The following is a 25,700-nucleotide window of genomic DNA, read 5'->3' as shown; positions in this document are numbered from 1 at the left end:
AAAAGTCTCTAACCAGACCTACCACAGATGATTGGAGACCCAGCCCACAGCAGAGGCAGAGGTAAGTCTGGAGCCCCTGCCTATGGAGGGGGTCAGTCTCAAAGTTGGAAGAGGAGGCAGTTTGAAGAAAGGACCAAGTTAGTGTTCTGTGAAAGGTTCTCCTGCACAGAGGAGGTGTGGATGGAGAGAGCTGTGCTTCTTCACAGGAAAGTGGAATGAAAGAGGACAGAAGGAGGGAAGGGGAGTAGAACTGGAGAGGTTAAGGTCTAAAGTCAAATAATTGTGGTAACTAAAAGGCTTGGGGGCCTGTTTTCCAGGATTCTGAGGTGGGAAATCGCTTCCTAGGTGTTTGCATGCTATTATTAGTCTGTGATGCCTAGACCAGTGGTTTTCAAGACACAGTATACATACACCTGAGGATGTAAAAAGACTGCAAGATACTCAAATAGGAGTGGTGTGAACCGGTGAACGTGTGTACCCTCAAATCCCATATGGGCTCTTCAAAAATGGTTGTAGAGGCTTATTTTCTATTCCAACTCTCAAAGTTGTGTTTCTTTCACTTTAAAAAGCAAGGGGAGGGTTGGGGGTGGGGGGGTGAGAGATCAACTGAAGGACTTGTATGCATGCATATAAGCACAACCAACAGATGCAAGACACTGTGGGGCGGGGGTGGGGGGTGAGGACAAGTGCCAGGGGCATAGGGGAGGCCGGGGGAAGGTCAATGGGGGAAAAAAAAAGGAGACATATGTAGTACTATTTGTAATTCCTTAAACAATAAAAAATTTTAAAAAGCAAGGTATAGCCTTCCCCTCTTCTCCTCCTTCCCTCTTTTTCTTTAGCTTTCTTTCCCTTCCCTTCTTGAACAACCCAATCTTTAACTGTTTGGATAAGGCAGAGTAAAGTCGACATTTGTTCTGGCAGTGCAGTGAGGACAAGATGTGCCGGTAGAAGGGGAACTGAGGTGACCCACAACAAGAGGTCAGAGCCCTCTGAGGGGTGAAGGGATACCAGCCCATGGGGGCAACCTGACATGGGGGAGGAGAAAGTCCATGGGGGAGGAGAAAGTCCATGGGGTGGACGAAGCTCTCCAATGAGTGTCAGAGCCAGAGCACAGTGAGGAATGGGGTAGGACATGCCAGAGCCCACACAAGGTAAGGAGGGGTCCATGGGGAGGGAGTGCCCAGCATAGTGCTGGAGAGGGTTGAGGGGGGCATTCATGTAGGAGAAAGCATGTAAACAGAGGTGAGAACTTGGCCTCACACACAGGGTTTGATCAAAAATCTATTGATATGAAAACCCTGGGTGTAATGAACCGTCACGACTGAGGCTAGACCAACCGAAAGTCAGTCCTACAGTCAGAGCTGGTTTGCCGTGGTGACCTTCACAGCCACTGCCACATGCTGTGGTATAAAACACAGTGTGCAAGTGATCAGGAGTGCAGGAACCACCTCCATGCCACCCCCTGACTTCCATCAGTCCCTCCCTGAGTTGTTTCCAGCGAGGACGAGGTTTGAGGGAGGAACCTGCCCTCTGAGCATGGAGGCATATTTTTATAAAGTTTTAATACATTATATTAGAGGTCATGGTGGTACTGTTTTACCCACAGCGTCTACAGGAATTGCTGCAAATTTACTTCTCGGTGGAAGAACCTTTCAATCCCAGTATAAATGACCAATTCCATTAAATGAAACTTCAATTTCTAGACTCGATATAAACAGTAAAGTTGCTAAAACTATTAAAAAAAGCCCAACTTTTCATTATTGATGAACGCACCATGGCATCCAGTCATGCTATAAACGCCATAGACAGATTACTAAGAGAAATTGTGAATTTGAATGTTGTATTTGGTGGAAAAGTTCTCCTTCTTGGAGGGTATTTTCGACAATGTCTCAGTATTGTACCGCATGCTATGCCATAGTACAAACGAGTTTAAAGTACTATAATGTTTGGGGATGTTTCAGAAAGTTGTCTCTTACAACAAATATGAGATCAGAGGATTCTGCTTATAGTGAATGGTTAGTAAAACTTGGAGATGGCAAACTTGATAGCAGTTTTCATTGAGGAATGGATATTATTGAAATTCCCTGTGAAATGATTTGTAATGAATCTATTATTGAAGCTACCTTTGGAAATAGTATATCTATAGATAATATCAAAAATATATCTAAACATGCAATTCTTTATCCAAAAAATGAGCACGTTCAAAAATTAAATGAAGAAATTTTGGATATACTTAATGGAGATTTTCACACATATTTGAGTGATGATTCCATTGATTCAAAAGATGATGCTGAAAAGGAAATTTTTGCCATCGAACTTCTCAATAGTATTTACTCCTTCGGGAATGCTGTGTCATAAATTAAAATTGAAAGTGGGTGCAATCATCATGCTATTGAGAAATCTTAATAGTAAATGTGGTCTTTGTAATGGTACCAAATTTATTATCAAAAGATTACGACCTAAGATTATCGAAGCTGAAATATTAACAGGATCTGCAGAGGAAGAGGTTGTTCTGATTCCAAGAATTGATTTGTCCCATCTGACACTGGCCTCCCACTTATATTGATTCGATGACAGTTTCCCATGATGCCAGAATTTGTGATGACTATTGATAAATCACAAGGACAAACTCTAGACGGAGTAGGCATGTTCCTACCTGAATCCGTTTTTGCACATAGTCAGTTACATGTTGCTTTCTCTCGGGTTCAAAGAGCATGTGACGTTAAAGTCAAAGTTCTAAATACTTCAGCACAAGGGAAATTAGTCAAGCACTCTGAAAGTGTTTTCACTCTTAATGTGGTGTACAGGGATATATTAGAATAAGTTTAATCATTTTATCAGTCATTGTTTGCATCACTGTTGTTTTCATATCATGTTTTTGTTGTTTTTATATCATGCCTCTGTTGTTGTTATATCATTTTGTTACTGTTTATTTATTAATAAATTTATATATATTTTCATATACATTTTACTAATTCCCTTTCATCTCTCACACTTCTATTACAGAGAAAGGGCAAATAGCAATATTAAAATATTTCTTCAAATTAATTCCCTTTTAATGTGCACAAATTTTGTGCATCAGGCCACTAGTATAAATATATTAAGGATCAAGAGCCAGGATTCTCACTTTCAGAGAAGAAAGTTACAAATACTGAAGGGTGTGTAGACCTGAAATGAAATCACTAGCTGGTGATTTCAGTGTAGCCTGAGGAAGTAGCCATGGTGGACAAGTGAAGTCTCTAATGAAATTTACCAAGAACATCACACTGATCCAACAAAGTATGATTGGCAGCTGGCAAAATACTCTAAACACCTGCTATTAGAAAGTAAGGGCCCATAACTAGAGCTGGGATGCTGCCACTTGAGATTTGCCTGAGAGGACCCCTAACGGCCACATCATCCTCCAGGTCCCCCTGAGTCTTCATAGAGCAGGAAGTCTTGTTCCCGCTTTCCTTTTTTTAAAACCATGTCCTTTGTTTCACCATAAATACATCATGTGTGGTGTGGCAGAAGTACAAAGGAACTATTGGAAAAGTTGTACTGGGCTCTTTAATTTTGCAGTGAGTTTCTATAAAGAAATTTTGGTCAAGACATAGCTCTGGGAAGAGCTTGGCACTAACAGCCTGGAACTCTTTGCTAAGATCCTCCCCACTTTTCTCTATCAGGTCTCTCAACAGATTCTTAGGTCTCTGCATTGTTTCCAGAGTGTCTCCTCCCTGCCATTGGTGGGAATCAGGCTCTGCCCTGGTGGGGGAAGGGAGCACAATAACTTTCTCTTGCCCATGTGAGATAGTGGCCACAAAATTTTGTCACTAACCTGTCATTTCCTACACTTTCAAGAGATTAGGAAACAGGACCCCACTTAGTTTGCCGGGAGCCAGTTCATCCTTGCTGTTTCAAAGGACCTGGCATATATGGCATACTGTTCTTAAAATGTTTTCTCACCTTCTTGGCACTATGTGTTTTAACCAAGGTCTCCTCTCTGAGAAAGGTTGTTTCCCCAGGTAGGGATTTTTTCCCTGAAGTCAGGGAGGGGATAAAACTCCTTAACTAAGTGCCAGGTGGGTAGTTAATCACTTTAACTACAAACAATCATGCTTAAGCTACATAATCTTTACTCCCTGGAATGGAGATAAGAAACGCCCTAACCTTTGTAATAGAGATTGATAGGATTGAATCAGCTGGTATAAATACAGATGTAATAAGACAGCAAGACACAGAACTTAGAACACAGAACTTAGAACACAGAACTTAGATTGAGAGAACATGGCAAAAGATCCTGGACTGAACCTGACTACAGAAATTGGCAAGAGAACATGACTAGAACCTGGTGACTGAACCTGGCTGGAGAACCTGGACAGAACCTGGCTGGAGATCCTAAGCAGAACTTCGCTGGAGATCTAGACCAGAACTTGGCTGGAGATCCTGGCTAGAGACCCTGGCTAGGCTGCTGATCAACTGAACGCTGTCTCCGTGTCATTCCTTCTTCGCCGACTCCGTCCACACCTTTGGGGACCCCTGGACCTGCTGGGGCAGGACCCCGGCATTAGTTGACTTAGCTGAAGGTACCATGTACCAGTACAGATACCAGTAGGCCTTCAGGCTTCATCTTTAAACATGTCTTTATACCAATTTCCCACCAGTAGCATCCTTCAGATGGCTTTGCAAGATGAGCAGCAAATGCGAAGAGCAACTTCTGTCAACCTCTGTTTGGTGATAATGACTACACACTCTGCTTGACTGACAGCCTAGATTTAGTCTTCAGCCAACTGCACTGAATACTGCCCTTCAGGAAAGGACCCCAGAGAACAACAGGAAGAGTTCAAAGTGCAGGTACAAAAGGAGCCCATGTGATCCTACCTGGAGTGAATGGGAGGAACAAAGAGGCCTGGCACAGGTTCCTGGTGGTGCTCAAGGCAGCAGCACCCAAATTCTGTCTTCACTGACATCAGATGTTTTTTTTAGTCAATTTGTAGTGCAAAGTGATTAATTTAACATTCATTGTATGTACATACAACAAAAACTCCTTATTTTGTTTTTGTTTTTTTTGTTTTTCAGGTAAAACTGTGCTCTCCTTTTAATTCATGTTTCCTTCTTGGTCGCTACTTTGGTAACAAGTAGGTCCCCACCTCTCAAGAATATTGAATCTGAACAACCAGTGTGAACACAGGCCCCAACCAGGGCTTCTGGAATAACAAGAACAGCAAAACCAGCTTCTTCTTTTTAGAAAGCGTCTGTGAGTTGGAGGGTCCAAAGCTCCACTCTCTAGAAAGAAAACCTGGGCTTCAATATAAAAATGGAAACCAAATTGTATCAGAAATGAAGCATAGTACCTCATATACTCAAGGTCAAGATGGTTTTTGAGAAATAAGTATCTGATTATCTGGCCTCTTGTATTAGGAATGGCCTCATTCCAGCATTTATGAAGGAAAATGTTTTTATTTCTCTTTCATTTACCAAATGGGTATAAAATCTACTAAAAGGGAGATAATGAATCAGAATAAATCAGCTCACTCATAAGAGACACTCCTAGATAATGATTTCTAGTTGCTGGGAGTATTTAGCACGTTATTTCAAAGTGGCAAATTTACAGGTAATCTCAGAGGAGAATTCGAAAGCAGCAGCTACAGTCACTGGTAATTATGTGAGATACACAGACATATAACCCCATGTCTTTTAATGTATATGTCAAGGGGAAAAATCCCCTGATCATCAGAATAAGTTATTTTGTACATTACAGCGCACAGAACAGTAGATGGAAAGACTTTCTTGGAGAGTGACCAAAAGGCATTTGCAAAAGGTTCATATCGCTCTGAGTGGAAGGCCTGGAGCCAGTGCTGCAGCATGGCCTTCATTAGCTTGACCCCTTCTCTTCTTTGGTTGCAGTGGCCTCAGCGAGAGCTGCCTTTTCGAAAGGTTCTGCTGGCTTCTTCTCTTCCTCCTCCTCCTCCTCCTCCTCATCTTGGGGATAGAGGTCTGGGTACTTCTGCATGCATTCCTGCCTGGCCTGGAACTGGTCTACACAGTCTGATCCCTTGAGATCCTCCGTGCTATAGTGAAGCAAGAAAAGGCTGATTTGAATTGTTCCCCACAGGTGCCACTAGCCATTCCCCCACGGCACGGGCAGTTCCAGTTAAAGTCTCCATTGGGCAGGATCAATCCATGCTCCTCGTATGGATCATTGGGATCATCAGCAACCAGCTCTGCATTGCTTGGAGTTTCATGGACTTCTTTGGTCACAAATATAATTCGATCCTTCCTTTCCTGCTGGCAGTAGGCCATGGCTGCAGCCCAGCGCTCAGACCTCGCGGTGGTAGCCGCAGCAGCGGCAGCAGGAGCTGCAGCTTCACCCCATGACCTCTTCTCTGGTAGGGCGAGAGGCTCCTAGGCCCACATGAACCCGTCCCCTCCAGGCCTGCCCGCTGCATACCTCAAAAACTCCTTATTTTGAAATATTGGATGAAAAAATTCAATTGGATTTTAAATCCATTACATTTGTAAACAAAGAAAAGAAAGAGCCCTAAACTTTTAAAATACAATGTAAAAGAATGAGAATGCCCTGGCTTGTGTGGCTCATTGGTTGTATGTCATCCTATATATTGGCAAGTTGCTGGTTCAATTCCAGGTCAGGGCACATGCCCAGGTTGCCGGCTGGATCCACATTAGGGGACATGCAGGAGGCAGACTACCAATGTTTCTCTCTCACATGGATGCTTCTTTTTCTCTCTGGTTGTATCTAAAAATCAATAAAAAATCTTTTTTAAAAAATAAAAGAATTGGAATGTAAAAGGTTTTAAAATTTGTATTATCTACTTGTGAACTAAAATATCTCACCAATGGTGACTATGAAGAAATTGAAGACATAATTAATCATTATAATTGAACATTGATAATTATCTGTAGTTATTTCAAATATACAATCAGCAGTCAAAAACGTATATTTTTTCAAAATAATTAATATTTTTCAAAACGTGTTAATGTGGCTAACACACATTTGAAATAAGCCATATTACTCTCAATAGAGCACATATCTTGGTAGCTATCCTGCAATCCGACTCTCACTTTGCTTACTCCTACCTCCATGTAATCTTCCTTACTTCCCCTCCTTAGTTTCAAATGCATAAGAGAAGCTGAAAAACTGTTATTCTAGGGAGTATTTTAGATCTTTTTCCATGGCATGCTTCATCAGTTTGGCTCAGATAAACTCATATAAAAACATTTTTAAAGCTATATTTAATGAAGCAAACTAAAAAATTTTAGATTTTTAGGAATATTCTTTCTAAATTTATATTTAACATATTTCTTTTTTAAAATATGTCTTTATTGATTTTTTAGAGAGAGAGGAAGGGACAGAGAGAGATGGAAACATCTAAGAGAAACATTGATTGGCTGCCTCCTGCATGCCCGTACTGGGGATCAAGCCTGAAACCCAGGCATATGCCCTGAGAAGGAATCAAACTAGCAACCTTTCAATGCATGGGATGATGCCCAACCAACTGAGCCACACCAGCTGGGCACATCTAGACTAATAAAAGAGAAACATGCAAATTGACCATCCCTCTGCTATGCCCACCAGCCAATCAGAGTGAGTATGCAAATTAACCCAACAAAGATGGCAGTTAATTTGCATAGGCAAGCACGGAGCAAAGACTGAAGACAGCGTAGAAGGAAGTCAAATGCTGCAGAAGGGTGTAAAGCAGCAGAGAAGGGAGGAAGCCGAGGCAGCGGACATGGGAGTGGAGCCGAGGCAGGCTTCGCTCCCTTCTCTGCTTCACTCTGGATGCAGGAAGCCCTAATCTTGCAGGAATCTCCCTGCAATGGGCCTCTAGTATATATATATATACATATATATATATATATATATATATATATATATATGTATATGTGTATATATATATATATATATAAATTCTATTTTATTATTCTTATAATTATATAGTATAGAGAAAATAATTTTCCCATGAAGCCCATATAGCCTAATCCCATTCTAGTTTACTACAGTGTGCTCAACAAATAACATCATTTTCTCTATGTGCCATAATATCAAAAAGGTTGAGAAGTGCTGCCTAGTCCATGGAGAAATAATATATGCTCCATCTCTGTAGTGCTTCCATGGTCCTTAAGACCTTGCACAATTATATACCACACTAGAGGCCTGGTGCATGAAATTCATTCACAGGCGGTGCAGGCTGGGCTGGTCCCATCAGCCCAGCCTGCACCCGTTCGGTTGCGATGGTCGCTTAGGCTTTTATATAAATAGATGCCTCTACCAGCTCAGGATCCATTCCCCCACATATTACCTCCACTCCACCTAAAGAGAATATGGCCTTTGGAATGCCTTCCCCTCCCTTCTTTGGGCCAGCCTTCCTAGAGACTCCCTCCGCAGCAAGATCTCTGAGCCCTGGGCTCTGGGTAACAAACTTCACAGCCATGGCCACCAAATTCTAAGTTTTAGTGGTTGATGAGGTATGTTACAGCCCCTTCCCCACTACTACTACTAATTTCCAAGTTCTAGAACGGGACATTAGAAGCCTGCCTTGGCCAGGCGAAGAAGGTAGTGGGACGGGAAATGATAGAAGCCACCTGTTTATTTCTGTTGGTCCAAGGCAGAGGAACACCTTAGCTCTTGGTCCCTCTAGAAAGCAAGGTCCTGCCACTGGTCACATTATGTACAGACAATGTACATTTTGGCATGAGTCATCAGTATGTAGAAGGTATCTAGAGCCATGAGTACCCTATAAATTCCTGAAAATCAAAGTCACAAAACTTGTAGAAAAAGGAGCATGAATCTTATTTTGCCCCTCACCTTATCCCCATAAATAAGACATGCCCCTTACCTGTCCAAGAGTGAAATTCCTAAATTCCTTCCTTTCTCTGACCCTTCCTTAAATCTCAGAGATCTCCTTTTTTCTCTCTCCTCATTACAGTGTTTTCCTCCTTTTCCAATGAGTCATCAGCACAAACCCTTGGGATCATCCTGCCTCAGTCACCTGAGGAGGCAGCAAATCTCTACAATTTATCATGGCAGCCTCATCTCACTCTACCTCTGCTTCCAAATGGTTATAGGTATGAATTCTTATGAGTTTCTGATTCTCTGTTATGTAAGGGAAGGGAAAGGAAAAGGGAGGGAAGATGGAAGAAAAGTTCGACAAAAACACAAATGCTGTGAGATCCTGGAAAAGTAAAGAAGATAACTTTATTCCACTTACTAAGTACCAGGCAGTGTACTAAGCATTTGCATCCCTATCTCCTGGTCAAGGCCTGTTGGGGTGTGTGTGTATATATATATATATATACATCTGAGTGCATGTGATGTGGTGGGATAAAAATAGAGAGAATGAAAGTGCCCATATGGTAATAAAGAAGCATAAGTTCTTAGAGCCTCAAGACAATGTAGAATAGGATTGACAAAAATTAGCTTGTTTGCCCCATTTTCTCATGCCACATTAATGGCAAACATTATTAATGATTTCCGAATGTCTTTTCCACTGAATTGCTTCAGATTCTTTCTCAACACAGATATCCTACTATTCATCCAGAGCTATCAGAGTTCCTGTGTGATCTCCCCCTCCTATGGACAAGGACAGAATCTGACCTGAAGGAGTTAGCATGTCTATTCCCCCTTCTCTGCAATTATATTCCTCAGGTCCCTCCCCACCAGGGTGAGTTAAGGGAGGAGGCTAGTGCCCAAATTTTAAGAGGCACTTTCTCTCAGGATCTTGTTGACCCTGGGCATGTGCCCCAAAAGTAAGTGCCTAGTCACCATTTATGCCCTAAGTCCTTTGCTTGCCTCAGCATAGTCAGGTCTAGATTTCCTATGTCCAACACCTTCAGCTTCCTGCTAGCTCTTTGTATATGTTCATGTCAGAAAAGGGACTCCCTAAGATTCAATAACTATCCCCTTTCAGACCTTCTCCCCAGTTGCTTAATATGGAAAAAGCCAAACGTGTGTAATCAACACCATTTCATCTGCCCAAATCCTGCCCCCAGCCCACCCTGATTCTATCTCTGTTCTCTTTTCAGGAGCATTCCAAGTCCAGGGGCCCCATGACCCCTTGGTGGCCATGCTGGGTGGTGAAGCAGAGCTGCCCTGCTTCCTCTCACCTCCTCAAAATGTTAAAAATATGGAAATAAGATGGACCAGATCCCTACCCTCCCAAGTGGTACACCTGTACGAGGATGGGAGGGACAAGCCTGAGGAAGCTATGGTGGAGTATTTAGGGAGGACAGAGCTGGTGAAAAATGTCATGCCTAAGGGGATCGTGATCCTGAAAATCCTCAGTGTCCAACCCTCTGACAATGGGCCGTATTGCTGTGCATTCAAAAATGGCTCCTTCTACAATGATACAGTGATTGAGCTGAAAGTGGCAGGTACTGGCCCACATTTATTGTCCTGACACCCCAAAGGAGTGAGTTTATTCTGGGTTGGGCTGCTCCCTCTGATCCAATTTTTCTGGGAAATATAAAGAAGTCATAGGAGAAAGGGAGATGGACATTACTTCTACTCAACCCATTACCCCATATATCCTGCTTGGGGCTAAGTAAAAGATAGTAAAGAGACTCACAGTGGGAGTCAAGCAATAGGCAGGGGCCATTTGTTTTGGATTGTGTTGGACTCCCCTCTCACCCAGAAGTCTAAGTCCCATCCTTTGTTGCAAAAACTTCCTAGAGCCTCAGTTCCCTGTTCTGCACACTGAGGTCTAGTCAGCAGCAAAGACTCTTCAGAAGCAGAGGGTGGATATAATTTCAGGAAAATGAGCTTAGGATCTGACTTCTCTCTCTTCCTCTTCCCAGCTCTTGGCTTGCATCCTCAGTTCCATGTGGAAGTCACTGAATCCAGACAAATGCAAGTAGTGTGCAAGTCAGAGGGCTGGTTCCCTCAGCCAAAGGTCCAGTGGATGGACTCTGAGGGAAGAGAAATCCCAGCTGAGTCTGAGACTCACACCCAGGACAAAGATGGCCTCTTCCATGTAACAACATCACTGTTACTCAGAGAAGCTTCTCAGAAGAATCTGATATGTTCTGTCTGGAACCCAGTTCTGAATCAGAAAAAGGAAGAACACTTCTCCATAGCAGGTTAGTTTTCTCTCTCCCCTCACTGTGTTCACATCCATGGTGGTGGCAACTCTAAGCACATAAGCTTGGTTCTGCTCTCTTCATCACATCCACACCAATCTTGATGCCAGGAGCCAACTTCCCTCCTCTTTTTTCTAACTTCTCCCATCCTTTCCTGACTAATTTTCCAGTCTTCACCTATTTAACCTCTCTATGGAACAGGACCTTCTTATCTTAGTCCGTTCAGGTTGGTATAACAAAATGCCACAGACTAGATGGCTTATAAGAAACAAAAATTTATATCTCATAGTTCTGGAGGCTGTAAATTCATGATGAAGGTGTCCACATAGTCAGGTTCTGGTAAAAGCCCTCTTTTGAGTTGCAGACAGCCAACTTCTCCCTGTGTTCTCACATGGCAGAAAGTCCTATGGAGCTCAAGTAGGGTATGGGGTGGTCTCTTTTTAAGGACTCTAATCCCATTCATGAGCTCAGAACCACAAATTGGGCACTTGGGATTTCAATATATGATTGTTGAGGGGGACACAAAATTCAAACCAGAGCACTCTTCACCAGAAACTAGTTTTGTACTTTCTCCTTACTAGCCCTCCAATAGTCCCATCTCTCCTGGTTCTAATTTTACAATGTTTCTCCTCAGCCTTTTCATGTTCTCTTCTCCCTCTACCTACATAACATGCAGTTATGGTTTTGATATATCTTGCCATATATATATAGGGATTTAATGTTTTAGAACTGAAACATGTTCACTTTTGGGTCAAGTCCAAGGTCTGACACTGGCTGTGGGTGATTGAAGTGAAGTGGGTCTCTGCACTTCCCTATTTCTGGAACACTTGTTGCCTTTACCCTTTACCATTCCTACTGGACAACTTTTATTCACTCTGTCATCAGGTGCAAAATTACCTCAAAAAACTTTTGTTGAGAAAAAGTGCCTAAAATACGGAAATAAGGCAAAACCAAATTCCATGTCTTTTTAATAATATGCTAAAACATTATCTAATAAGTTTATCTAATGATCATCTAACTTAGGAAAATAAGCTTTATTATGGTTTTATTAACCTACTAGAGGCCTGGTGCACAAAAATTTGTGCACTCGTGGGGGGGGCGGGGGGTCCCTCAGCCCGGCCTGTGACCTCTCGCAGTCTGAAACCCCTCAGGGGATGACCACTTGCTAGTTTAGGCCTGCTCCCCAGGGGATTGGGCCTAAGATGGCAATAAGACATCCCTCTGGCATTAAATCCCAATGTCTCACTTTTTGAACACAGCTTCTAATTCTTTAAACTTTATACTTTACCTCTTTTTACACAGTATTTTCAGTCTTATAGAGACCTCTGATCCCTTGATTCTATCACACTATGCCAGGCTACCAGTTTCAGCCTCATCTAAACCCTATGGGTTACCTCCCTGACCTACTATTTTGTCAATTTTCTGTTACATTGCTACTCTCCTATGGAAGAAATGAATTTATTTGCTTACATTTATTTTCTGAACAAATAAGCTAAATAAGATAATATTTTAATGGAGGCTTGAACTTACTAATTAACCATAATTTGAGAGGGAAATGGAAATAAAGGGAAGAATCGCAATGTATTACTGTTAGAGGGAACACAATTGGGGATTGACTAAGAAGTGAATGTGGGAACAACTCTCTTGGGAAACTGGTTGTGAGACATCTGTATTTCAGTTGCTGAACCCATCAGTACAACAGTCAAGTCCATGACTAGGAGAGCGGGTATAGCTTTGGCAGCACTTCTGATAACCCTGAGTTCTACTGGATTTTATTTGAACATCAGACTCAAAAACCGGGCCAAAAACAGGTAAAGGTATTCTTTTTTTTTTAATATACAAATATCCCTTCTCATAGGTATCCGTCCCTCCCCTTTCTGCTTAGAAACAATATCAAAATCAGCAAAGTTCTACTCAGAGGAAGTCATATCAATGAGATTCTAATACCTCAACCATAAAATATGGAAAATAAACTTTATTCATAGAATTTCTGTATAGATTAAAAGAAATGCTTTACATGAAGCATTCTTACTGGCATCTACACAAAGGCATTCAACAAAAGCCTATCCTTATTATTGTTGTTATTATTATTAATGTTATGGGAGAAGAAGGATGAAGATAGAAAGGGATAGAAAGGTGATAGAAGGACAAATATTCATGATACATTCAATATACATGAGGCATATGGGGCACTCACTTATGAGTTCTTAAATTGACCACCCATAGGTAATACTCATTTTGATATCATACATCATTTGCCTAAGAAATATGGGTAAAATTTATAGTTACTCATTAGGCCAACAAAGAGCTACAACTATGCTGGGTATACTTGCCCTGCAGGTATATGCATTGGCCCTAGTAATACAATGCAGGGCTCCTCTGTTCAAGATCCTTTAGTCTTTAAAACCATAAAATCAGCAAAGAGGATTGATGAAGCTGAGTAAAACAGGACATATGAACACTGCTCAACACAGGATTTGCATAGTGCGCTTGCAAACTCTCCTAAGGGTGTTTATCTAAATAATCTCTTTCCCTTGGCTTCTTGCTGTACTTTAAATTGATTCAATAGACTCTATGTTTTGAGCTTCTTAATTTGGCAGAGTTGTTTAAAACATTTTCCTATTACTCCTTTAATTTTGAAGGATCTGTAGTAATGTCCTCTCACTCCTAATATTAAAATTTTGTGTGTTTTATCTTTCTTTCTTGTTCAATTCAACTAGAAATGTATCAATTGTATCAATCTTTTCAAAGAACTATCTCTTGATTTTATTGAAATTTTTGTTTTCTAATAGTCTTTCATTGACTTCTGTTCTTAATTTAATTATATCCTTCCTCCTTTGTGTTTAAATTGCTCTTCGGCTGCTAGTTTCTTGAGTTAGATGCTTCTTAAGTGATTGTTTTTAAACTTTTCTTCTTTCCTAATACAAGCATTTAAACATTTAATACTATGAATTTCTTTCTAGAACGGTATTAAGCTAAATGTAACAAGTCAGGCATAAAAAGACAAATACCATATGATTTCACTTATATTTGGAATCTAAAGAACAAAATAAACCAGCAAAACAGAAACAGACTCATAGATATAAAGAACAAACTGATGTTTGCCAGATGGGAAGGTACTTAGATGATGGGTAAAAAAGGTGAAGGGATTAAGAAGTAGAAATTCTTAGTTACAAAATAGGCACAGGAATGTAAAGTGCAGCATAGGGAATATAATCAATAATATTATAATAATTATATATGGTGTCAGATGGGTACTAGATTTATTGGGGTGATCCCTTCACACATTATGTAAATGTCTAACAATTATGCTGTACACCTAAAACTAATATAAAATTATACTGAACTTCAAAAAAAACCAAAAAACTTTAACATTGCAGCTGTCAGAACCTTCCATTTTAGATGAGTTTGTGAACAAATTAAACTATTCCACAGTAGCTGACCAATTCTCTCTAATACCCATAACTATCATTTAAAAATCTATCATTAAAAAATCTTTGAACTCAATTCAAAATAAGGTAAATAAAACATACAAATAAAATATCCTCTAGATATTGCTTTAGCTGTATCTCATGAATTGTAATGCAACCCAGGTACATGCCCTTGACTATAAATCAAACCCATGACCCTTTGGTCCAACGGCCAACATTCTAACCACTGAGCAAAGTGGCCAGGGCATGTAATGTATTTTGGGTATTCAGTTCAAACATTTTCTAATTTCCCTTGTTATTTCTTCTTTGATCTATGGGTTCTTTATAAATGTGTTAATTTCCATCTAATATCATTGCCCTTCTACCTGAAGAAACTTACATTTCTTGTTGTGTGTGAAAGCTGGTAACAAATTCTCATGGCTTTTGTTTGCCAAAGAAACCTTTCTTTCCACTTTTTTTTTTCTTAAGGCTATTTTCACTGGATATAGAGCAAGGCTAGAGTAGCCTTTATTGTTAGTTTAGTCCTATTCCTGCCAATCTTTCTGGGCTCTCTACTAAAAAGAAAGGTATCTCCACTCTGACTAGTTGGAACAACTAGTATAATGTCTTTAAGTTCTGTGTGAGCTCTGAGGATTGCCAGTTAAACTTCCCATTAGTACTTGGCCTCACCTATATATATAGCACAGTATTCAGCAACCAGTTCAGAAAATCCCTGTGTAGATTTCTGGATCTCTCTCTCTCTCTCTCTCTCTCTCTCTCTCTCTCTCTCTCTCTCTCTCTCTCTCTCTCTCTCTCTCTCTCTGCCTAGCTTCCTTTTCTCTGGTATTCTGCTCCAAAAATTCTACCCCCTCAGCCTCCCTGAACTCTGATCCTGGTCTCTTCATCTTCACAAGGCAGCTCTGTCCACGGGATTCTCTTCTCTGCTCTGCAGTCTAAAAACAATCTCAATACAGTAGTTTGGAAAATTATATTGCTACTCTTTGCTAAGGATCATAAACCTGTGAGGCTATTATTTAATGTCTGAAACAGTTTTAAAATATGTTTTATCTGATTTTACTAGTGTTTATGCCAGGAGGGCATGTCTAATCCCAGTTACTTCATTATAGCTGGAAGGATATCTATTATTCTTTCTACAGATGGAAATAGTCCTTTGACTTCTATGACCCTATTAAAGGTCCTCCTGCCCTTAGAGCCTGCCCAAGAGGCTGAGGGAAAGAGCTTAGGAAGGCCAAACACAAAGTGAGAGGCAGGCTGTCATGGGCCCTGAGCATCCAGGCACTCCTCCCAGGACTAGGCTGAAGTAAGGGAGGTGCCTAAGACACAACATTTAGGGAGACACTAACTCAGGTTTACATAAATGCTGCCCCTGTTCTTGCATGACACTGAGAATAAATGCCTCCTTCTACTTCACATCACCTGCCTACACTAGTCCCAGCTCTGCCCTGGGCATTCTTGCTAAGTGTGTAAAAAAAATGCAATGCCCGGGGTTCTCTACTTGGATCATTTCTCAAGGCTGAGTTTGCAGTGAGCAACCTTAAGAAATAAAATAATTTCTTTTCTGAGCAAAAAGCAAACTTGTTTCCTCATGTTATAGAAGCGGTAAACACCAGAACGACACCCACCATCGCATCTGCCAGGCCACCCCTCCTGTGACCAGGGATTATGCCACAGTCCCTGCCGACCACGTGAAGTTCTACGCTGAGTCCGACGCCGAGGGCGCCAGTGCCAACGCCCCCGGGCCTGCCATCCTGGCCTACGCCTGTGTTGCTGCCACCAACCCTGACCAGGATGGTGCCAGGGCCCACGCGCCTGGGACTGCCCCCGCCTGCGAGGAGGACCACAATACCAGCCCTAACCAGGACGGTGCCAGCCCGGACCCGCCCGGGACCGCCCTGGGCAACGCTGCCATCGGAGCAGACACCCCCAAGGTCACCGATGCAGACCTTGACCCAGAGGCAGCCTGCACCTACCCGCCTGGGACAGCCCCCGCTGCTCAGGACCACACTACCAACCCTGACCAGGACGGTGCCTGCGCGGACCCGCCTGGGGCTGCCCTCCACAAAGCCGCCCCCAAGGCCACCAATGCAGACCTTGACCCAGAAGCCTCCTGCACCTACCTACTCGCCAGGGGCGGCCCCGGCTGAGGCCCATGACACCATCTCCTCCAGCACCTCAAAAGCCTTTGCGGAGGTTCGGCTCGACTTCAAATATGACCCTAAGAAGAAGGCGGAACTCCAGGGCACTACGGAGAGATTCACTGGCCTGTCCATGGGTCTCTATTTGCAGAAGGCTCTCGAGGGAATTTCCTGCGTGAACTCACAAATAAGCTGCAGCCAGACTCAGTCTCCAGGATCAACCACCCCATGCAAAGCAGGCACCCTCTAGAAAATCTCTCCAACTTCAACAAGAACATAGTCAGCCACTTTGAACCCCGGGGAGCGGTTCCAGCCCAATGACCTGCTTGAGAGCCACATGAGGCAAGGGCCGGTGTCTCCCCTGGCTCAGGCTCTGGCCAAGACCAAGGGGCTGCATGTGGCATGGACATCGGCATCAACTACATGGAAAAGCAGGAGCGGAACGTAGATGATGCCAACTTGAAGGTGGGCCAGCACATCATGGGCCTCCAGAGGGGCACCAACAAGTGTGCCAGCCATTCAGGCATGATGCCATATGGCATGAGAAGGCACATATGTCTACCTCTGCAAGGATCATTTCCTTCCACCCATGGGCCATGCAACCATCTGCCTGCAAAGGGCGACTGTTAATGTAAGGAATATTTAAAACTATAAAGACTTTTTGTGAGTTTATTTGCACTAAACTGTCAACAATTGCCGGGGAAACAGAATCTCAATAGATTCAGATAATGCCCCGGAGAACGGCAGTTCTTGCCCTTGTTGTATACATTACAATGAAAGTGTTAGGGGCAGAAATAGAATTTTTGGGACCAGCAACAATGATAAGAATTAGTAATCATGCTCTGATAACCATAATGGTTCTGTTCTGATTAGAGAAAGCATATTCTAACCTGGCTGAGAGTTGTACTCCCAGGGACACGGGAGCTAACATCGGAATGCAGTCCATCCTCCTGTCCTGAGAACTGCTTTCCATTATGGAAAGACTAGAGGCCTGGTGCACAAATTCGTGCATGGGTGGGGTCCCTCAGCTTGGCCGGAGATCATGGCCAATCAGGGCTGCGGGAGATTGGCTGTGAAAGCTCACTGACCACCAGGGCACAGCTCCTGTATTGAGCATCTGCCCCCTGGTGGTCAGTGCACATCATAGCAACCAGTAGTTTGGTCCCTTAGGCTTTTATATATATAGACTAGGGGCCCAGTGCATGAAATCTCTGCATGGGGGTGGGTCCCTTAGCCCGACCTGCACCCTCTCCAATCTGGGAATTTCTGTTTGTCTTTGCAATCATATGAGCGAATTGTCTGAGACCCCAACCCAGTTTGGTTTGGTGCTCACAGAATAATAGAGGTCTTTTTTTTTTTCTTTGTTCCATTGGTGGAGATTTCCTAGAAGTTACAGGATATCTTCCTTTTAATTTTTCCTCGACACTCTGACTTTACTTATGTCTCTCACCTTTGCTTTCCCTCCATCCCCACTCGCAACAGTAACTTGCTACAGGCTCACTTTGCTCTAGTGTCTAGGACAGTGGTTCTCAACCTTCTGGCCCTTTAAATACAGTTCCTCATGTTGTGACCCAACCATAAAATTACTTTCGTTGCTACTTCATAACTGTAATGTTGCTACTGTTATGAATCATAATGTAAATATCTGATATGCAGGATGGTCTTAGGCGACCCCTGTGAAAGGGTCGTTCGACCACCAAAGGGGTCTCAACCCACAGGTTGAGAACCGCTGGTCTAGGAGACCCCACAATGCGTCTGCCACCAGAACTATGATTCCCAGGATTCCTGGTGCTCCCCGCGCTCTGGGCTTCCGCCCCCCAAGTCACCCACTCTCTGCCTGCTCCCCTGCTCTGCTCTCTGTCCAGCTGCTTGGGGGGCTTGGCTTCCTCGGTCACTGGGAGTGACCGAGGGAGCCAAGCCACCCACTCCCCACCCGCTCTCCTGCTCTCCGCTCTGCCAAGCACCCCAAGCTGCCTGCTCTCTATCCACTCTCCCGCTCTGCCAAGCACCCCAAGCTGCCTGCTTCCCATTTGCTCTCCAACTCTGCCAAGTGCCCAAGCCACCCACTCTCTGTCAACTCTCCCACTCGACCAAGCCCCCCAAGCCACCTGCTCTCCTGCTCTGTCTCCATCCAGTGGCTTGTGGGGCTTGACTCCCCCGTCCACTCTCCTGCTCTGCCAAGCCCCCCAAGCCACCCGCTCTCTGCCCCCTCTCTTGCCCCACTCCCGGCTGCTCAGCACCTGCATGCATGTGCACTGCCCACAGGCCCACCATGTTTGTTGGGTTAATTTGCATACTCACTCCTGATTGGCTGGTGAGTATAGTGGAGGGGCAGTCAATTTACATGTTTCTCTTTTATTATATAGGATATACAACCTATGGCTGAAACAATCTAGTCCCCGAGGCTCCCACCATTTACAACCCCAGCCCCAGTTGCCTGTAATCTGGTCCTAGGGCTCAGAGGCTTGTGACCTCCCCTTTGAGAATAAACAGGTAATCTTTTCTGTCAAAGAGAGGAGTATAGGCAGCCTCCATTTTGGCTCCCTGACTTGCAGTTCCCCTGGGGGTGGCCATTTTGAAATAGCAAAGGTCAACCCCTCCCTTTTTCCTTTAAAATAGCCAATCACACAAGACTGGGAGCCTACGCTCTTTAAATCAAGAATGAGGGACAGAGACTAGCCTGGTGGGCTCCTATGTGGGTCCAAGGCACGGGGAGGGGCTGGGACCACGAGGGTAGTGGCCCCCTGCAGCACCCACCAAAGCACCAAATGCAAGTGCCTCATTCCTGTGCCAAACTCCCCCTGGGTCTCCAGGCAACCTTTTTCCTCTTGTGACTGTGGCTGCAGGGACTGCTGGCTCCCCCAGACCCAAAGTCCTGGTCCCTGGGAGCCCTCCACCTATCCTTGCATGAATCGGGGAGCAGACAGGGGCTGGCCCCTTACCTTTTGGATGAAGATGGATGGGCCTATATACAAGTCAGAGCCAGAGGGTGTGAGACTCGTAGCCCATGGGAGTCATGGACCTGGACCTCCCTGCAGTCCCCATCCTGGACACTTAAGAAGCGGGGCACCTTTGCTCTCAAACCAATGGTCCAGTGGCAACATGCCCTCCCCGTGGTCACGGGCACCCAGGGTCCCAGGGAGCTGGCCCTGGTCTGATGAGTCGGTACGACAGGCCTCTTCATGTGTTACATGTGCATTAAATGAGACAGACGCGCCCACCACCTCGGCAACAGGCCATAGGTGAGCCCTGCCACCCACCCAGCTCAGCCTGGGGAGGACCCTTCCTTCGCTCCTGGTCCCTGGGAACCAGCGGGCATCAGGTATTGTCCTGGGCACTCCCCGAAGTGTGCTCCTCAAGTGTCCTGGCCAGGGTCCCCTTAACCCTCATTAACCAGTCACTATGCCCCTCAGTGCTAACCTGTAACCTGTCAGGCCCCGACGGAGGGTCTGTGTCCTTGGCATGAAGACCTCGCATGTCTCCTCTGCCTTAATGTCCCGTGGGTATTCATGCCTTCCAGTATTGTAAAGTGTATCCAGTGTGTAAATGAATGTTCCATACGCCATGTGTGCAGCAGAGTTATCTGCCCCCTCAATATCTCTCTACAGAGTATAATCTATTAACCTTGATTTTTTTATTTAAAAAAAGTTAGGGGATGCTAGGGGAAGGGGCAGTACCTGGAACCCGGAGGGAAAGGCTCATGGAGTGGGCAAGCACTGGCAGTCAAGATGAAGGTGAAGATGCTGAGCCAGACCCAGACAACTATGTCCACGAAACCAAGTTGGACTTATAGAGAGCTCAAGAAACTATGATCCTACCTTACAGACTTTTGAGGTCCCATGAGAATACGTAAGCGCTTTAAATGCTACCAAACTGGAATGGATATTTGCAAAACCATTCCTTGCTTCTCTGGATGGTCACCAGGATGGAGTCAATGCTTGGCAAATTATCCCAAGAGCCTGGCTACTATCCTTTCTGGGACATGTGAAGGAGAGGTCAGAATTTGGAACTTGACCAAACAAAACTGTATCCTTATAATACAGGTATATGAAGGTTTTATACGAGGAATATGTATTCGTTTTTGTGGGAGTTCTTTTTTTTTCTGTTGGTGATGACAAAACTGTGAAGCACTGGCAAATGGATGGACCAGGCTTTGGAGAAGAGGAAGAGCCATTGCATACAATATTAGGAACAGTGTATACAGAAACTGATCATCACTGGAAAGAAGAAATTTTTGCCACATGTGGACAAGAAGTAGACATTTGGGATGAACAGAAAACCAGTCCTATATGTTCAATGACCTCGGGATTTGACAGTGTAAGTAGTGTTAAATTTAACCCAATTGAGACATTTCTCTTGGAAAGTTGTGCTTCTGACAGGAATATATAATAACAGGGTAATATGCAAACTGGTCAGGACGCTGTCATGTAATGACCAATCAGCAGGCTGAGTGTAAAGCAGGAGCGGATGGGCGGGGACTAGCAGCATTGGTGGGCAGGGACTTGCGCAGCCTGGGGACATTTGGTTCATGTCTCCGTCCCCTGTACCAGCCTGGGGTACATGAGGCTCAAGTCCCTGCCCTCACCAAAGGGTAAACAGCAATATTAAAATATTTCCTCTAGGTTGCAACTGCCCCAGTGAGCCTGCAATGGCCACGGTGGGGCTGAGACGGCCCCAGTGAGGTCGAGGTGGCCCCTGTGAGGCTGAGACAGACCCAGTGAGGCTGGGATGGCCCCGGTGAGGCTGAGATAGCCCCAGTGAGGCTGAGACAGCCCCAGTGAGCCTGTAACGGCCACAGTGGGGCTGAAACGGCCCCAGTGAGGTTGAAACAGTCCATGTGATGTTGAGACGGCCCATGTGAGGCTGAGACGGCCCCGGTGAGGCTGGGATAGCCCCGGTGAGGCAGAGACAGCCCCACTGAGGTTGAGACAGCCCTGGTGAGATTGAATTGGCACTGGTGAGGTAGAGATGGCCCCATCTACCAAAACCGATCTACAGCCAAATTCAAGAACAGCGCATCATGAAAGAAGCTCGCCCATGGAAGGAAGTGAATCGTCTCAAGCATAGCAAGCCTGGATCTGTGCCAATTGTGTCAGAGAAGAAGAAACACATAGTGGCAGTTGTGAAATAATATTTGGTATTCCTGCCAATACTGGCTTATAATTATTTGTTACATTTTGATTTATAAACTCTAAAAACAAAAATACAGTTAATCCTTGAACAACATGGGTTAGAACTGGCCAGATCCACTTACATGCAGATTTTTTTTTCATTAAATATATTGTCGTTTCTTCGTATTCCCGGGTTGTGCATCCATGCATTCAACCAACCTTGGATCAAAACAGTATTTTCTACTGGAGGTTGGGAATCCATGAATGTGGAGGGCTGACCAAAGTTATATGTGGATTTTCAACTGCTCATGGGGTCAGCTGTACTAGCTCTAGTATAACAGATGGTTTAGTTATATTTGTAGAGCTTCACCATTGCTCATTTTAGCTACCCTGAAAAATTATCTGTCAAAGGTGGCCTAGTTGATAAAACTATGCAACATCTGATCCTTGATCTGCTTTCTTATTTCCTGGAAGATTAGAGAGTATTTGCAAACTAACTTATTTTTTCTGATAGAAATAGCAAATATAATTTTACACTCTGATCTATTATAGACACTGTGCATTTAAATTTACGTTTAAGACCAAACATCTTTTGTATTATCTCTAATATTACTTTGAATAATTATTGCAATGATTCTTGGTAGGATTTTGTATAGCATATAAAATAATTATGTAAGTACATTTTTCAAGTGAATTTATTTTCTGTACTTTATGGTTGGCTTTTTGAAGCTTTCAAGATCAACCTGCATTTATGTAACTTTCAAAAATGATAATAATTATAATTATGGTCAAGTCAAAATAATAAAACACCCTTTTTCTCAGAAAAAAAAAGTGAGGGACAGATGACATTTGTCAAGCATAAAAGCCTGAGTAGACCGCCTGCTCACTGTGCATTTGCTACCAGACCCTGTGCCTGCGCACCCTCCTTGCAAGAGTAGATGTTTGCCTTGCTGTCTGGCTCCTGAATATCCTTTGTGTTCTGCCAGGATCCCTGGTTTGAGGGGGATCGGCTCATTTCTAACACCCCCCCAGCCTATATGACTTGTAACCTGTAATGGTTATACCATGCCTGTTTTCCCATGCCTGTAATTCTTACTTTCCACATAATCTTTGTCCTTTTACCCAATGTAAGCAGCTGGCTCATGGGGAAAGGCAGAGCAAAGTTTTGTGGATGACCTGCTGCTCTCCCATACTACCAGCATTATTGGAATAAACGTTTATATGAATCAACCCTGTCTCTGCTTAATTGGATGAAGTAGTGACAGGCATCCCGGACCCCTTGGTTGTTTGGTTACAAAAGGAGGAGATGTAAGTGGGTTACATGAAATCCATTGTTGATAGATTAGGGAGGTGTGAGAAAGAAAATCAGGGAAAGCCTCTGGATAAAAAGTAAAATGATGGACACATGCTTCTTTTACATACGTGGGTACAGGATAGTTAACAGTCAACAATTAACAAGATAATACTAAAATGAGGTATTCTGTGGTCTCCATGCTGGCACCCTGGCACACTGGTTATGTACTGAGGGGTCCAGAAAAAGGGAAGTTATAAGTTACCATGACATTCCAAAGGTATGTTATCTAGATGCCAAAAGACAATAGGCTCAGTTGGGATCAAAGTTGATCTTTGTCAGGGAATATACTGGCCTAGGACATGATTACCCAACATAGACTGCTTTTTAATTAAAAACTTTAATTTCAGACCATTTTTTGTGGTTACTTTATGTCTCTGAGTTTGAAAGGCTGCCATGCGGGCTTTCCCTGAGTTAGGTTAGCATGTGGCCACTTTTCCTCCACACCACTAACAAGTGTGCCAGCTGCATGGGCATGACAGCTCCCAGGAACCAGAGGTAAATCCATGACACCAAGCGGCACACTGCAAGTGTAACAACTCCTTCATGTCTCTGCAGGTGGGTTACATGCTGGGTGCCAACCAGAGCAGCCTGGGTAGGCAAACAGGACCTCTGAGTGACTGAGGCTAAGTCAGACACCCGACCCCTCCATACATGTCCCCTCTCCCCTGACAAATACTGCATAAGAAACTCCCCAGATGCCCTGGGGCCAAGGATAGTGTGAAATACCAACTATGGACTAAAGGCAATAAAAATATCTCTTTTTTTCCTTTGGACAGCATGAGGAGAAATAAATCTCTTAAATTCAGCTTTTCATCTAAGGTAGTGCAACCACTGCATATACAGAAATCCATTGAGAGATCTTTGAATCACCCCTGTGGATACTAAGGGACATGAGAGATGGATGCAAATGAACGTGAACTTGTGCTTACTACTTTCTTATGAGTAGGGGCAAAAATAAAATATTGGGGACTAGCAATAGTTATAAGAAACATTAATCATGCTCTATTAACTGAGATTGCCTTATTCTGATTAAACAAAGGATATTCTAACCTGGCTGGGAGTTGTATATCCCTGGACCTTGGAGTCAACCTTGAAATAGGGTCCATTCTCATTCAGGAACTGCCTATTATCATGGAAATATTAACCACCTTGTTGCCCAAACAATGGAGTTCTGCCCAGCCCTCATTGCCTACTTCCCCATGCCTGTAATTCCCATTTTGCATACCCATTCTTATTCCTTTTGCTACTTCCCCATGTAATCTTTGTGCTACCCAATATAAGCAACTGACCTCTGGGGGTTGCAGAACAGAGTTTTGTGGATGACCTGCTGCTCTCCAATGCTGCTGGCAGCATTACAATAAACACTCATATACACTGAGTAGCTAGATATTTATGACTGGCCAGATTATTATGACCACCCCATCAGTACTTCCTTGACACTTCCAAAAATACTGAATATTGAAAACTTCCTAAGCAAATACTCTCAAGGTTTTATTATTATTATTACTTGCATAACTAATTCACTTCATTGTACTGATGGGTTGGTCATAATAATCTGGCCACTCAGTGTATGATTCAACACTGTCTCTGCTTAACTGGCTCAAGTAGTGACAGGCAGCCTGGACCCATTGGTTGTCCGGTTTCACTTTGTGTCTGATCCAGCAGTCCTGTTACTTCTGTTACCATCCAGGAAGCAGTAATAGGCTAACTTATTAGCTGATAAGTAAGTAAAATGCTAGGCCTTTCACCATTCCTGAAAACTTTATAGAAGGTAATATATTCTTTCCCGTTTGATTTTCACGTTTCCCAGAAATTACTGGCGGAAACACTGAGACTGAGTTTCTGCCCATACTGAAATGTGTAAGATTCGTTATTCTAATATTTTATACCATTGAATTTGGAAAGTAAAGAAACAATCATTTCATTTTTCTCCTGCCAAACCCACTCCTATCATGTATGTCTCATTTCACTTTGGTCATACACTCTTGCTTCTCTCTTTCTGTGGAACTGAAGAAACTGTTGCAAGATCATATTAAGAGTCTCTTCCTTCTTCATCCTCCTCAAACACTCGTTCTGCCTGTCTCTGGTACTACATTTTCTGTTTCTCTATCCCCTCTCCTCATCAGTCCCATTCCCAGTATATGTCTCCTCCCTAAGTTGTGTGTGTGTGTGTGTGTGTGTGTGTGTGTGTGTCTTTGGAGCCCACCTATCTCTTGGTCCCCTAAAACTTTTAGGATCTCATCTCTTGGCAGAGGGTCTAGGACAGCAGAGCTCAGGATATGGGTGTTTATAGGGAGAGGGGAACATTTTCGGGGAGTGTGAGGTGTTCATATTCAGTCACCCAGAACCAGTGACTACAGTGGCCAGTTGCTGGGACAAACACCATTCTAGATGTTTCTGTGAAGGTACTTTTTAGATGTATTAGCATTTAAAGCAACAGTCTATGAGTGAAGCTGACTACTATCTATAATGTGGGTGGGGATCATCAAAGGCCTTAAAAGATTGAGATCTCTCAAAGAGGAGGAATTCCACATCCAGACTGCTTTCAAACTTAACAGCAATATCTACTCTGGATTTTGCAAATACCTTCTAG

General features: G+C 43.5%; 3 pseudogenes; 2 read left to right on the top strand and 1 right to left on the bottom strand.

Annotated features, from left to right (window-relative positions):
• Nucleotides 1–5,748: 5,748 nt before the first annotated feature.
• LOC118664584 lies at nt 5,749–6,308 on the bottom strand (annotated as a pseudogene).
• On the top strand, nt 6,257–17,821 carry LOC118664582 (annotated as a pseudogene).
• Nucleotides 17,822–19,792: 1,971 nt separating this feature from the next.
• On the top strand, nt 19,793–22,888 carry LOC118664583 (annotated as a pseudogene).
• Nucleotides 22,889–25,700: the final 2,812 nt, after the last annotated feature.

This window comes from Myotis myotis, unplaced genomic scaffold (genome assembly GCF_014108235.1).
Source record: "Myotis myotis isolate mMyoMyo1 unplaced genomic scaffold, mMyoMyo1.p scaffold_m19_p_10, whole genome shotgun sequence".
Lineage (NCBI taxonomy): Eukaryota > Metazoa > Chordata > Mammalia > Chiroptera > Vespertilionidae > Myotis > Myotis myotis.
Note: the sequence above shows the minus strand (reverse complement) of the source record. Positions and strands in the feature narration are given on the sequence as shown.